The 13,740-nt window shown below is 41.9% G+C and overlaps 1 long non-coding RNA gene across 1 annotated transcript; it reads left to right on the forward strand.

The window, feature by feature from the left end:
* The first annotated feature begins 355 nt into the window (after positions 1 to 355).
* LOC134929296 (uncharacterized) lies at positions 356 to 6,205 on the forward strand. The gene is made up of 3 exons (XR_010178452.1): positions 356 to 411; positions 6,042 to 6,065; positions 6,176 to 6,205. It is a non-coding gene; the product is annotated as an uncharacterized LOC134929296 (long non-coding RNA).
* The last annotated feature ends 7,535 nt before the right edge of the window (positions 6,206 to 13,740 follow it).

Genomic DNA, 13,740 nt, shown 5'->3' on the forward strand with positions numbered 1-13,740 from the left:
GGGGGGGGGGGGGTCAGGGGGAATTTTAAGAAAAATTACTTCACAGAAAGTGCAGTGGACAAGTGGAATAGCCTCCCATCAGAGGTGGTAGAGCCTAAAGCAGTAGAGCTACAGTATTTAAATATGCATGGAAGAGACATAAGGATATCCTTACAAAGAAATAAGGATCAAATAAGGTTTGATGTAAAAAATGGTAAAAAAAAGAGGGAGATTAGATGGGCAAAGTGGCTATTACAGTATTTGTCGTCAAATTATATGTTTCTGTATGTGCAACATTGTGTTGAAAATAGTACAGTAGTGTATTTTCCTGTAATGCACCTTTTTTTCTCATTAATGTTATTTTCACAGGCCATACACTGGAACAGGCCGTCGAGGAGGAGGAGGATGAAGATGAGGAGGCGCAATTTAGTGGTAAGAATTATTACTGACATTGATCAGATTCCAAAGTAGCACTTTTCATCAGTTTTTTCTGGCAAATGCGTAGAAATCGGATGAAAATTGCACAAATCGGAATAGTGGATGGGGGACTTTAGATGAGCGTTTTTGTTTGAACTTGTGATGTTGCCCATACAGTAGCAACCGATCACATTCCACATTAACATTTATCTAGCTACACTTACAGACGATACAGTAGGTAATATTTGATTGGTTGCTACTGTATGGACATCATATTTTTTGTTTTAATATATCTGTACTGGGTTTTTTTTTGGAGGGAAAAAAAAGCGTGAGGTGAAAAGCCAGACGGGTTAACTCAGGTGTGAGTAATCAGGAGGAGGAGGGGCTGACTAAAGCAGCTGGCTGAGCCTATATAAGCAGTGATTAGACTCTTTGGAGCTTGCTCTGTGTAAAGGCTTGTATTTTTTAAGTGCTGCTTGGATTTCTAAGTGTGAGTTGTAAACAGCAAAAAGGTGAGTTAGAATACAGAAAAAGGTGAGTTTTACAATACACAATCAGGAACACACATTTGCAGTACCATTAAACTTCTGGTGAGGCTGCAAGGGGCTGACCTTGTGAGTGAGAGGGTCTCTTACTTGGAGTAGCAGAGGGGCTGTGATTGTGCGTGTGTGAGGGGCATTTTTTTTTTTTTATTAGCAGGAGCTGGAAGCCGAGTGAAAAGGAGGTGCAGTGAGCTGGAACAACTGCAACTGCTAAGTGGAGTATAGGTGCCGCAGGAGAGAGTACTACGGCTGCATAAAAGTGAAGGACCAAGAACCGCACAAAGATAGATAAGTATAAGCCAGCTTAATTATTGTATAAGTGAGATTGCTTGTCTTCTACTTTTTATTTTTGCTGCTTTTTATTTGAGAGTAACAGGGAGTTAGACCTTACAAACAATATGGGAGGGGCTGTGATTGGGGACCTCACTCAGTGCATGTCGTGCAAGATGTATGCACACCTGGAGCTACCGGCCCAGTGTGATTACATCTGCACGAGGTGTGTGCGAACTGTTGCCCTGGAAGCCCAGGTAACTGATCTAGAGCAAACCGTTACGCTACTGAGGGAGATTCACAATCTCGAGCGTAGTTTAGACAGAACGGTGGAGGAGTTGCGGGAGGGGTCACTGGTAGAAGAGGATGATGATGATCAGGTAGCCAGTTGGGTCACAGTTAGAAGGAAGAAAAAGAGGGGGAGGCTCGACATCTCCGAACTATCAAACCCGAACAAATTTGCCCGATTGGATGAGGAATCGGAGGATGATAGTGAAGAAATGACGGTGCCGGAGGAGACTGCTCCCTCTAGCATCCAGAGGAGCGGTCCCTCTGGCGCGGTTGGGATAAAAGATAGAGAGGTACCTAGTCAGATGGTGGTGGTAGGGGATTCTATCATCAGGAAGGCAGATAGGGCAATCTGCTACCGGGACCGTGATCGCCGTACAGTCTGTTGTCTCCCGGGTACTCGGGTACGGCACATCGCGGACCGGGTAGATAGATTGTTGGGAGGGGCTGGGAAAGACCCGGCGGTCTTGGTGCATGTTGGCACCAATGACAAAGTTAGCGGAAGGTGGGATGTCCTTAAGAAAGACTATAGGGACTTAGGAAAGAAACTGAAGGCAAGGACATCTAAGGTAATATTCTCGGAATTATTAACCCCTGCCATGCGCTAGTCCAGGGAGGCAGAGGGAGATTAGGGAGGTAAATGTGTGGCTTAGGGATTGGTGCAGGAAAGAGGGGTTTGTGTTCCTGGAACACTGGGCGGACTTCTCAGTCAAGCGCCATCTCTTTTGTCATGACGGATTGCACCTGACTGAGGAGGGGGCAGCGGTGCTGGGGGGAAGGATGGTTAGAAGGTTGGAGGAGATTTTAAACTAGGAGCCTGGGGGGAGAGTTTAGCTAGAAACTACGGGTCATGCAGTGAGAATAGTGGGGATGGCGATAGTAAACGAAATGGGGGAGAAGTTGGGGGGAGGGTAAGAGCAGGCGGTAAGGTTACTAACATGGGTACTAAAAGAGATTTTACCAAAGCACTAACCAATGACGATTACAGGTCATCATTGCTACATAAGGTGAAAGATGTCCCTAACGCAAGGGAAAATACTTATCTTAGTTGTATGTATGTAAACGCCAGAAGCATTACTGGTAAAAAGGGTGAACTAGAAATACTTGCAGCAAGGAAACAGTATGATATTATAGGCATTACTGAAATTTGGTGGGATGAATCTCATGATTGGACAGTCAATCTAGAGGGCTATACACTGTTTAGGAGAGACAGACTAAATAAAAAGGGTGGAGGGGTGTGTCTTTACGTAAAGCCGTTTTTAAAACCTGATATGCGGGAAGATATTTAGTAGGGGACTGTAGACACTGTCGAGACATTATGGGTAGAAATTGCATGCGGGGAAAATAGAATAAAAAAGTTAGTATTGGGTGTATGCTATAGGCCGCCTGGTATCAACGCATCTGATGAGGAATTGTTACTAAAGCAAATTGAAAGAGCAGCAGGAGTAGGAGACATAGTAGTGATGGGAGATTTTAACTATCCAGAGATAAACTGGAAAAACGATTCATGTGATACTGCTAGGGGCAATATGTTTTTAAACACACTTAATGATAACTACTTAGTCCAACTAATTGAGGAACCAACTAGGTACAATGCAATCTTAGACCTGGTATTAACAAACAATGGGGATTTGGTATCAGGTTTTATAGTAGGGGAACCCATAGTAAACAGCGACCACAATATGGTCACATTCAATATCAGTTTCCATAAACAGCCCTATACTGGCTCAACTAGGACTCTAAACTTTAGCAAAGCAAATTTTGAAAAGATGAGAGTATTTTTAAGGGATATTGAATGGGAAGGTTTGTTTTTAGGAAAAAATACTACGGAGAAATGGGAGGTACTAAAATTCCTGCTAGCTAAAAATACACTCAAATTTATTCCTATGAGCAGCAAAAAAAGGAATAAAAATCATAAACCGATGTGGCTTAACAAAAAGATTAAGGAACTTATGGGCAAGAAAAGGCGAGCATTTAAAAAATACAAATCTGTCGGGGAAGCAGAGTCATTTCAGCACTATAAGGAATGTAACAAAATTTGCAAAAAGGAAATAAGAGCGGCTAAAGTAGAAACTGAAAAACTAGTAGCAAAGGAAAGCAAAGCGAATCCCAAAAAATTATTTAAATACATTAATAGAAAGAGATTAAAGAAGGAGAGTATAGGCCCTTTAAAAGACAAGTTGGGAGTCTTAAGCAAAAATGATAATGACATAGCGGACACACTAAATGAGTTTTTTTCAACAGTATTCACTAGAGAGGACCCAATTCAGGGACTGACACACAATCTCAATAATGAGAATATCCCACTGATAGGTACTTATTTAAGCGAGGAAGTAGTCTGTGACTGATTAAAACATTTAAAGATTAATAAATCACCAGGGCCCGATGGTATTCACCCAAGGGTTCTAATGGAGCTTCACTCTGAACAGGCAATACTGCTATCTTTGATCTTTAAGGCTTCAGTTATATCAGGTATGGTTCCCAAAGACTGGCTTATAGCGGAAGTAGTGCCTATATTCAAAAAGGGAAGTAAAGTTGAACCAGGTAATTATAGACCAGTTAGTCTTACATCTATAATGGGGAAAGTATTGGAAGGTATTCTAAGAGATAGTATTCAGAAGTTCCTTGAAGTCAATAAGGTCATTAAAAGGAATCAACGTGGGTTTATGAAGGACAGATCCTGTCAAACCAACTTACTTGGCTTTTATGAAACAGTAAGCGCAAACCTAGATTAGGGTAAAGACGTGGATGTAATCTTTTTAGACTTTGCCAAAGCATTCGATACTGTACCACACATGAGACTTATCTACAAGCTACAAGAATCAGGGCTAGGAAGCACAATATGCACTTGGGTCAAAAACTGGTTAGATAATAGGGAGCAGCGCGTTGTGGTTAATGGATCTTTTTCAACTTGGACTGAAGTGCTAAGTGGTGTGCCGCAAGGCTCAGTATTAGGACCGCTATTGTTCAATATTTTCATTAACGACCTAACAGAAGGTCTAGAGAGCATGGTGTCAATTTTTGCAGATGATACCAAATTGTGTAAGGCTATAAATACAGAGGAGGATGCCGAGTCTCTTCAGAACGACTTAGTTAAATTAGAAGCATGGGCAGCCAAATGGAGAATACGCTTCAACACAGACAAGTGCAAGGTAATGCACTGTGGTAACAAAATCAAAAATTACACCTACCTACTAAATGGGGTAAAATTAGGGGATTCTGTACTGGAAAAGGACTAAGGTGTCCTCATAGATAGCAAGCTAAGCAGTAGTACCCAAAGTAGGACTGCAGCAAAGAAGGCTAATAAGATATTAGCATGCATAAAACGGGGTATTGATGCTAGGGACGAGAGTATTATACTCCCGTTATATAAATCACTAGTGAGGCCATACCTTGAATACTGTGTACAATTCTGGGCACCGTACTACAAAAAGGATATCCTGGAGCTAGAAAAGGTACAGAGGAGGGCGACCAAACTAATTAAGGGCATGGATACGATGGAATACAAGGAAAGGCTTGAAAAACTAGGCATGTTTACATTGGAAAAGCAGAGACTAAGAGGGGATATGATCAACATCTACAAATATATAAGGGGACAATACACAGAGCTTGCGCGGGACCTGTTTTTGGTTAGATCAACACAGAGGACTCGTGGACACTCGCTCAGGTTAGAGGAGAGGAGATTCCGCACAATACGGTGTAAAGGCTTTTTCACAGTAAGGACAATACGTGTTTGGAATTCCCTGCCCGAGGGAGTTGTAATGGCGGAATCTGTCAACACCTTTAAGAATGGGTTAGATAAATTCCTAATGAATAAGGATATCCAGGGGTATGGTGCATAGTCATGCATTATAGTTACTATAAATAGGGATAAAATGCAACGGCTGACAGCAGCATCAGTCAGAAATTTTAGTCAAATCATCATGCATAGGAGACCACAAATAGGTTGAACTCGATGGACAATTGTCTTTTTTCAACCTCAGATACTATCACCTGTTCTAAATAAAAATCCCATCTTACTAAATTTACCTCTCTCTCTCTCTCTCTCTCTCTCTCTCCTTGCCACTATCTCTCCATTCATCTCTCTCTCTAGCTACTGACAGTGATGAATTTCCCATTTGGCACGAGAGGCATGTACTGTACCTAGGAGCGGCATCTGTTTGGGGGCCGCAGTTGGATGCTTACAGTATGCTGATACTGTCATCCCAAAAATGACCACTATAGTAACTGCTAAATATTTTAAATGTACTGTACAATATGCCATCCTTACATGGAGTGTAAATAGGTAGCACATACAGTACAGTACTATACAGTATACATAATTCAAAACAAAAAAAAGATGCTACCATAGTCTAGTCATAATCACCGGCATACAGGCCACTCACAAATTTTCTGATGGTCTTGGTGGGGCCCCTTGGAATCACCATGCCTGTCACAAGCATTCCTTTTTTTACCCACCTGTCACCGGGCCTGGACACTAGTGTACTATTACTATACTTTTTACTGAATACTGTATCTTATAATATTCTTCTCTTTTACCCACAGACGACGTGCCAGAATACATTTTTGGTAAATATACTGTACAGTAGCAATAGTTGGTACTGTAATTACAGTATTTTTTTCTCCAACATTATTTTAAGTCAAACTGAGATGACTAACTGTATTTTATCTTTTTACAGTCCGTCGCCAACCAGTGGAGGAGACACCAGGTAATAGGAGAGAAATACATAATGCACTGTACTGTACTCTAACTTACTGTAACATGTATAACACTGAGCTGATCATCTCTGACATAACCTTACAGTACATACTGTACATTCTCTCCTTTTTCACCCTCTTCACTGCACAAATGCATGCTGCGTTTCCTGACTACTGATTTCTTCCTTAAACTGCCACCTCCAATATTTTGCAGAAGCTGCTCTCTACAGTACTGTATCTCTGGAATTCTCCAAGTCTAAAGTACTGTACAGTATATTAAACTTGTTTGCAAGACAGGCTCTCAATGCCCACTTCTTCATCACACCCAGCCATCTTTCATCCTACCCCTCTCTTCCATACTGACAGTCTATACATTTCTGTCTTTCTGCTCATTGCAGTTAAATGCCAGCTGTCGGGTTAACAGTGACAATACCGATAGGCGTAATCCCTACGCTACATATGTTCCCACTTGTGGGTGTCCACGACACCCATAGAGTGAGAATAGATCCTGTGTGGAGTTATGCGAGTCACAAGTCTGCTGCATGGTGAGAGCAACAAGGCTGCAAGGAGACTTGGAGCACTCATCCCTCTGCCGGCGTTCTGGCAGGAGGGATGCAGCTGTTGGTACAGTATATACTGTAAACTGTATATACTGGTGATTAACATGATATGCAGCATGCCTACAGTATATTCTGTGTGTGACTGCGTCTCTATCTGCATACAAAATGCATGACTAATGTGCAGTATTATGTGTATAAGGGGTACTACAGTACTTTGTTGTGTAACATATACTGTAGTAAGTGCACTACTGTGTGGTCTAATGTGAACAAAGAGCAATATGATGTGATGCAATGTGAATAAGTGGGAATACTTTGAGGAGTAATGTGGTACTATCATATGATGTAATGAGAATAAGAGACACTATTGCATGATATAATGTGAATAAAGTTGCAGTACTGTGTGGCGTAATTTCAACTTGGGGAATTACTGTGTGGCCATGCCCCTTCCCAGCAAGAACATGCACCGTTTTGGGATGCACACCGAATGTGCACACTGTTCCTATTTTAAACATACAGTAGGTTGGAGGAGCACCAAAATAAGGACTGCTATGGTTGAGGGGTGATGGTGCTGGGAAAGGGGTACAGGCTCAGAGGCGGAAATAGCGTCTGTGCAAGGGGGCACCATCCAAAAACTTGTCTAGGGAATCATATTGGTTATGGCTGGCTCTGAGTACAGTCCACTATTATTGATAGTACTCCCTACAACACCACCTACAGTACTGTAACCCTCTTTTTTTGCCACACTGAAGCTGTCATGAAATGTCATGACTGCTAATACATAAATGTCTACAGTATTTGTACTGTGGTGTTTTATTCCTTTGACAATTTGTTTATGACCTGTTGAAGCTAAACTCTTGTACATTACTTTATATTTTGAATACCAGCAATACAGTATAATACTGTACCTACAGTATACAGTAGTAATTGTATAGTATTGGAATGTGACTAATGTTTTCTTTTCTCCAATATAGTGCCAATGATTTATGGGGGCCCTAGACAGGAGCAAGAACGGTGGGCTGGCCCAGAAGCGGGCAGGCAGCAGCCCACTTATACAAGAGGTAAACTAAAGCAATGTTTAAATTACCTCGACAGCATACAGTAGTGTTCGATTTACTGTACTGACAATACAGTACTGTACATTGTAAATAACAAGATTGTCTAATATAGAGTAAAGTACTGTATTGCCATTACTACACTGTAAAGTATTCAGTATTTGTGTTGTAATACTGTCCTTTTTTCCCACAGAACAGTTGCAGCGTGCTCTACAGCCACTGCGGGTGGTGGTCCACCTTTTAGTGGACCAGTTTTTTTATTTTTTATTAAGGTTAATTTTATTTTATTTTTGTTTAATAAATATTTTTGTTATACTGTATTGTACTCCATTGTATAGTATCTTTTTCTACTGTATAAGATAGGCATACTGTACACCATACAATTATCTGGCAGATAATCTGCCAGATCTGGCTGTTTGGAATGAAATTCTGGTAATGGATGAGAGCAAATAACAATCATCCATTACCAGAATTTCATTCCAAACAGCCAATCAATCAATGTACAGGCAGCAGTTGATTGATACTGTATGCACACTTCTCCGTCTTCTTACTGTTTCATACTGTACATCTACCCCAAGTGTGCTTTACAAGGAATGCAGAAAGATGCATCAAGGGACATGGCAGCAGTACAATGCAAGGGACTAGGACACTATCTCACAGTAGATTGAGCATACTGTACATTGTAGCAATAGCATACAGTAAGTGTGACATGTACAGTATAATACAGTGGGTGGCATGTACTGTATCACTGGGAAACTGATTAGGATCAACTGGTAATGTACAGTACCAATGGTGACCTACTGTACTGTATATACAAAGTTGTATGTACTACAAAGTTCTAGTACAGTAACAGTATGACCCTGCCTGGATGAAGCCATCAGAAGCCATAGACTCATGCCCAGTAACAGGGGGATAAAATGGGGGACACTTCTACCATGCCCTGAAATGCCCAAGTATTCTGCCCCTCAGCAAGCTTGTGCATACAGTACAACCCCTTCTCTTGAGTAACAGTGCTCCACAGGCCGCCACAGACACCAGTGAAACAAAATGCCTAACCAAGTTGTTTTACATACAGTATACCACTCTTAATTGAATTCCCATTATACCATTATACAGTAGTACTAATTTATACAGTACAGTATATGAGGAAGTTGGGAATACAAAAATTGGAAACCACGTCATGTTTATTTGAAGAAACACTATTTCCGGACAAAATCAGTAGGAACATGTAATATCACACATATTGTAATAAGAAAGCCAATATCACACATACTGTACGGTACTTTAATCAAAAGGTAACAGCACAAATACAGTAACAATATCAACTAACATTTTTTTTTTTTGGTGGGGGGGGGTGCAGGGTAATTTTTTTGTTTTTTTGTATTTTTCATTTTTGTTTTTTGATTTTTTAACACGGTCGCATACGGACACCAGAATGGAGAACGGAAACAGACAACAGCAGCCCCTGGATGGACACAGCACAATGGACTCAGACGCTTGGGGATTGAAACACTTTATTTACAGCATGGACGTGGGACAAAATCAGTAGGAACATGTAACATCACACATATTGTAATAAGAAAGCCAACATCACACATACTGTACGGTACTTTAATCAAAAGGTAACAGCACAAATACAGTAACAATATTAACTTTAACATTTTTTTATATTTTTTTAGTGGTGGGGGGTGCGGGGTAATGGTTTTTGTACTTTATTTTTTTTTTGTAATTATTTTTAGGTTTTGCTTTTTTGTATTATTTTTAGTTTTTGTCTTTTAACACGGTCGCATACGGACACCAGAACAGAGGACGGACAACAGCAGCCCCTGCATGGAAACACAGCACAAGGCTCCAGATGGACACAGCACAATGGACTCTGCTGCTACTGGATAGATACAGCAGCACCAAAAAAATCAACTGGTGCCAGGGGAATAAAAGGGGCAACTTGTACCAGGCCCTTACATTACCAGGGCCAGACACTCCCATCAGGAATGTGGTGAGCCAAGTTCATGCACTCCCCTTTGAGTAACCGTGCTGCTCCAAGTGGATTCAGCACAGTGCATGCAGGCCCAGAAAATTTACAGGTCATACAGGTACAGTGCCACAATTTTTTAGCTCCAGCTGTGTCAAGCTGATGTGCTGAAGCTAGGAGGATCGTTAGGTAATGATCTGGTTTCATCAAAGTTTATCTTTCAAGGCATTTTCCTCTTCATTCTCAGCACAGCATTTATGGTATCCCTTATCTTCCTCTTTTCTGGAGCACCAATCCTCACGCGGCGTTCACACCTAGCCATGATGTCACGTGCCAGATTTTTGGGCAGCGGAAATTTGCCCTTGGCAAAATCAAAGTTCACATGATTGGCCCACGTCAAGTATTTGTCGTATTGTACATGGTACTGGAACAGAGAGTGTGCATATTTTTGAATATGTCCATTTGAAGCTCTGTACAGATGGTCGTCCAGGGCAGTGGAGATGACAGCCAGGGGAATATCGGTCAGAGCGCCTCCGAATGTATTGAGAAGTGGCCTGTGAGCAGGTGTGCTGGTCATCATTGGTGTTCCTGGCAACAGCACACTTGAATCCAGGCCTCTGCAGTCGTCCAGGCCACTGCGGACGTCCAGGCCGCTGCGGTCGTCCAGGCCGCTGCGGTTGTCCAGGCCTCTGCAGTCGTCCAGGCCTCTGCAGTCGTCCAGGCCGCTGACTTCGTCTAGACCTCTGTGGTTGTCCAGGCCGCTGACTTCGTCCAGGCCGCTGACTTCGTCCAGGCCGCTGACTTGAACTCCTTGGTGTTGGGTTGTCATTATGGTGCGGCCAACTCCAACTTGCCATTCTTCCCTTGTTTGTTCGATGACTTTCTTCATGGCTTCTACCATCTGTTCCTTTATGCCTTCTTTAAGGCCAGCCACATCTGTCTGCAGCTGATTGACCTGTACCCCAAGGTTACTTACCTGTCCACCAAGTTCTGCCTCCATATTGGTCACCTTGCTGAGTAGCTGCTTTACTAAAACAGCACAGGTACACTGGCAGTCCTGCACTTTGGTGTTCACATCTGTGAAATCTAACCTTCTTTGTGGTGAATGTGCCATGTCTTCTTGTCCAGGGGTGGCTACATGGTCCAAAAAAGAAGCTTCCTGATGCAGCGTGTTTATCGCGTCCTCTAGCACCGGTATTTCCAGATTCATTGGCTGAACACCGTGATCTGCAAGAGATGGAACAATGACATCATTTGGAAAACCACATATCTGCCCCAAACTATTATTTTTTGCCTTGGCATTTTTTCATGGTTTCACCACATTTTCTTTCTGAGCCACCTTGGCAGTTTTCTTCTTCTTTTGTGGGACTAATGCAGTACGTTTCTGTGCCACTGATGGGTGGGTTTTGGCACTCCCATAAAATCTGGTAGTCTGCATTCTTTGTCTTTTGTCTAAAAATATTAAAACCACAATAAGAAAACATGTAAAGCACAATATGATAAAAATAGCAAACAACTTTACATTTTCAAATAAAGTGCACAACAGTAAAGTGCAGATACAGTATTATACTTTTTTCCCTGTGCCTCCCAACATGATCCTCTCCAGGAGGGACAGAATGCTCTGTTACGGACTTCAGTTTAAATGTACAGTATGATTGCCATCACCTGTGCGAACAACTATACTGTACAGTAGTTACTGTATTTGATAAGATAGGTGTTTCACCACAAGTGATAGCAATCATACAGTACTGCACATTAAAATACTGTAGCAGTCCAAGAACCAGAGCATGCAGACCGTCTTTGAGAGTCATTTTGGGAGGCACATTCATAAGTTTTGCAGGCTGCAGGAGCGTCACAATCCCCTAACTAACATGCACAGGGGCGATAGGGATGAGCGAGGTCTAAGCATATTACGGTACACCGGACTCGATCGCATAGCAAACTAAACTGACAAAATGGCCCCCGACCGTGAGCCCCCACCACGTGGCAGGCAGCGCTCGGATATGGAGTGAGAGATGGCATAAGTTTTGCAGGCTACGGGGCAATGCTGAAGGAGCGTCACAATCCCCTAACTAACATGCACAGGGGCGATAGGGCTGAGCGAGGTCTAAGCATATTACGGTACACCGGACACAATCGCATAGCAAACTAAACTGACAAAATGACCGCCGATCGTGAGCCCCCACCACATGGCAGGCAGCGCTCGGATATGGATTGAGAGATGGCATAAGTTTTGCAGGCTATGGGGCAATGCTGAAGGAGCGTCACAATCCCCTAACTAACATACACAGGGGCGATAGGGATGAGCGAGGTCTAAGCATATTACGGTACACCGGACACGATCGCATAGCAAACTAAACGGACAAAATGGCCGCCGACCATGAGCCCCCACCACATGGCAGGCAGCGCTCGGATATGGAGTGAGAGATGGCATAAGTTTTGCAGGCTACGGGGCAATGCTGAAGGAGCATCACAATCCCCTAACTAACATACACAGGGGCGATTGGGGTGAGCGAGGTCTAAGCATATTACGGTACACCGGACACGATTGCATAGCAAACTAAACTGACAAAATACACAGGGACATTACAGTAAGGATATTCATGTAAGTATATAAATAATTGTAAACAGTAAATGAAAGAATTACCGATCAAATACTGTATGAAGAAACTGTGTCAATGAGCTGGAACACGTGAGGCTAGCAGAAGTTTTCAACTGCAGAAACAGAGAGCAAATTATCAGGAGATTTCTCAAAGGTCGGAGACTATCCACACAGCAAGTCTGATTACGAGGAAACAGCTTTGCCAAGTGGGTAGCGGGCAGTGACTGAGACGCTCTTTTATTCAGATTCAAACAAAGGGAATTCTTCCCGCTGAAAGCATGCTTTGTGATTGGTGTAAGGATGAATGCGCCTATACTGGCACCAATCACAGAGCATACTTTCACAGGGCCCATGCACTTCCAAGGAGGGTTATTTACTGTATCTGTTTTATACAGGAAACTAATTGCAGTCCATAACACTGATGTGGTATTTTCAGTACTGTACAGTATACAGTACTAAAATTTGAACATCAGGTACTATATAGTAAACATGTGCAGTATTAACTTTTATCATAAAACTCTTACAAATTTTCAGATGAGTAAATTTTAGACTACAGTATTCACAAATGTTTTTTCTCCATACAGGAATTACAGTTGGACAACATGCCAGTAACTATCAACAAAACTATGAGCAAGATAATCGCCAACATGAAAAAAGAAAATAAAACCATCAAAGAGATCCATGCATGGCTCAAGGAAAGTGGCATTATAGTCACTTTAGAAACGGTGCGCTATCATGCTTTCGAGAGAACAACGCCCAGATTTGTATTTCCTACAAAATGCACATGGTACATACTGTTCAGTACTGTAATGTTTAAATGACTTGCTGTATACAATAGACAATTTTTTTTTGGGGAAAAAAAAACTTCATCTAACTGTGATTGTGCTGTTCATTAAATCATATTTTTCATACTGTATTGTACTGTAGGAGAGTGCAACAATTTGTGGAGGAACTAACTCGTGAGGATGATGAGCGTACTGCTTTGCAAATAAAACAAATTCTCCATTCCAAGTATGACCTGGACATATCAGCCACCAGCGTCAGAAGGATGCGACGGAAAATGGGATGGACCTTTGGCGCAACAAGGTAAAATACTGAAAGCAGTATAAACCATACAGTAAATGCATACTTATTCACTGTTAATAATCCCTTGATAAGTGATATAACAATGCCATAAATCATTTTACAGAGTGTGTACTTTATACTATATACAGTATGTGTGTGTGTGTGTGTGTGTGTGTGTGTATGTGTATATATATATATATATATATATATATATATAATCTATCCCAAAAGACATACCTACTGTATAGGCACTCAGAGACAGCAATGAATCATTGCCGGCTTATTGTGATGATTA

Source organism: Pseudophryne corroboree, chromosome 5, assembly GCF_028390025.1.
Source record: "Pseudophryne corroboree isolate aPseCor3 chromosome 5, aPseCor3.hap2, whole genome shotgun sequence".
NCBI lineage: Eukaryota > Metazoa > Chordata > Amphibia > Anura > Myobatrachidae > Pseudophryne > Pseudophryne corroboree.